The following is a 2500-nucleotide window of genomic DNA, read 5'->3' on the forward strand; positions in this document are numbered from 1 at the left end:
GTACGTGACGTATGTGACTGAGAACATACATGAAGTGGTTCACATACGTCACATACGTATGTGACCTAATAAATGGCTTCCCACAGGTCTGTTATGGCTGGCAACAGCACCCGCTAAAGCCCCCTGCGAGGTGCCTCGAGAATGTTCCTGTCTGTTCATATTTACACGCATATGTGCCAACATTGTTGGAAGTCTGTTTTGTTGATTCAGTGGCCAAAGTTGGCCCTATATTTACAAAGAAATTATTAACAGATTCGGAAATATCTTAATCGCCTGAAATAGTTTTATCGTTAACTTGAATATCATTTACAGGGGTAAATTTATTGCCCCTGCCTGTGAGTGAGTTTATTAGTTTCCAGCCCTCCCTGGGGTTTGTATCCTTAAGCTCATCAATCTTTTGGCGAAAGTAGTCAGATTTCGCTTTGCGCATCATCGTGTTTACCTTATTCCTGACAGATTTATATAGTTTCCAGTAGTTGTGCGAACCGTATTTAACAGCATTTTTTTTTTAATGATAATCTCTTTCTGTCATCATTTTCTTTATATCAGATGTGAGCTACGGAACAAATGATTGTCTCACGTGCGTATGTGCAACAGGAGCACGGCAATCTAAAATTGCATTGAATTTAGACTTCCACGTGCGCAACGCTAAATTAGAGTCATCAAAACGTTCAACATTTTGCCACGAGACCCCGTTCAGGTCGTTAAGAAAATCCTCTTCGACAATTTTTTTGAAATTACGCGCCTCCTTGATAACAGGTCTAGTTTTAGGAACAGCTAACTTTCGTACTGCATAAATTAAACTGTGATCCAAGATACCTAAATGGAAAAAACCAGATAGAGGGAGCTATGTTAACAACCATATTTGTCAAAATTAAATCAATAATAGTTCTAGTTGATACACAGAGGATATGAACTGCAGTTTGAACATCCAGAGAAACTTTAGCATAGTCGGAATTAATAATCCCCAAAAGAATTAGCTCAATCAAGGTGACGTCATGTCAGGAACCGCGCGCCAAATTCAATTTTTTTGGAAAATCATTTTTGCTATGTTCCTTTGGCGTGCTCTCCAGTCGGAAATTATTCCTGATGGATGTGTTGTTGTGGGATGTTCAAATACTCCGGATCCAAAGAAGGGCATAGCCTTACATAAAATTCCATTTTATGGTGACGATCGAAGTGAAGCGAAGGCCAGAAGGAAAGAAATGGACGGACTTCGAGAAGTTAAAGCGCGGCAAGTGGACACCAAGCGCTTCATCTGCTCTGTGTTCTTGTCACTTCGCTTCCGAGGACGTCACACGGCGCCTATCGTTTGGGAATCTTAAATGCCAGCGAACACTCATAAAGGATAAAATTGGTGTTCTTCTAGTACCAAAGTCACAGCGCAATACCTGGGGAGAAGAAGATTTATCCGACGAAGTCGTCGTCTAGTTGATCATACCACATTAGCTTACAATCATAGTCGTTTTACAGACGCTGTGTGAAACTCAGGCATTTCAATTTTTTTTTTTTGTTTGTTTTCACGTCTTGTTAATTACTCGCGTCTAATTTCTTGTGCACGCTCATGCGCTTTCTGTTTTCGTTCTGTAGATTTTGAGGGAACAACATCCACATTAGGGCCGTTTATACGAGAGAAAATAAGCCGCGGCTTACATACGACGCGAACATCCCGTATAAATGGTACAAAATCTACGTTCACGGCTTTCTCAAGCCGCGGCTTATCCCGGTCGGGGAGTTTATACTCGTGTAAATAGTTCCTTTCCGTATTATGTACGCCGCGGCTTATTTTCTCTCGTATAAACAGCCCTATTAGCTCCTTCCACTGAAGATTTTTCGGCTTCTGAGTGTTCTGTAATTGTCGATCAAGTAGAAAAAAATATAGAACCTAAACCGAAAGAACCAGTAGACTTAAAAATTCTGGCAGATCCTTTCTTGATCACCACTGATGCTCGTGCTTTCTTGTACGATTCTGTAGAGCCGGTTTTGTAGCTGGTGTTGTCTGTCTTCCATTTTTGTCCTTTCACGATTATATACTCCAAACCAATCTTCGCCTGTCAGTGGCTCTTGGCAATAGGAGCCCTATCTTCTTCTGAATCGGAAGGAGCATCACCGTTAAATGAGTCTGGATCTTCGAACTCTGTCTCTTCGTTCGAATCCGATGAAAGACCGTTGCCATCATCATCAGAATAAAAGTCGCTTTGATGTTCCATCACACACTCAAAGGTGTCCTAAAGTGTCGCTTAATTATACAATTAATGAAACTACAAGATGATCCAATTTCGAGTCGTTCCTGAAGTGACGTCACTACTCACCAATCTTCGATTACGCGGTCAACTAAATTGGGCGTGGCCAGAGGGCGAAATTTGAAGCTTGATTTCGGGGTTAAAAAGTGGCGGTCTCGAAAAATTATTCTTGGGACATTTATGTACGCTTTATAGACATGTCAAAACCATGAAAACCCTGTAGACAGGATAGACACTTTAAAATCACATAAATAGAA

The 2500-nt window shown here is 41.0% G+C and overlaps 1 protein-coding gene across 3 annotated transcripts in view; it reads left to right on the forward strand.

The window, feature by feature from the left end:
• LOC137968006 (uncharacterized) overlaps window positions 1-2500 on the forward strand; it is a 136243-nt gene that overhangs the window by 117851 nt on the left and 15892 nt on the right. The window lies entirely within an intron of this gene.

The sequence above is a fragment of the Montipora foliosa genome, chromosome 8 (genome assembly GCF_036669935.1).
Source record: "Montipora foliosa isolate CH-2021 chromosome 8, ASM3666993v2, whole genome shotgun sequence".
In the NCBI taxonomy this organism is placed as follows: domain Eukaryota; kingdom Metazoa; phylum Cnidaria; class Anthozoa; order Scleractinia; family Acroporidae; genus Montipora; species Montipora foliosa.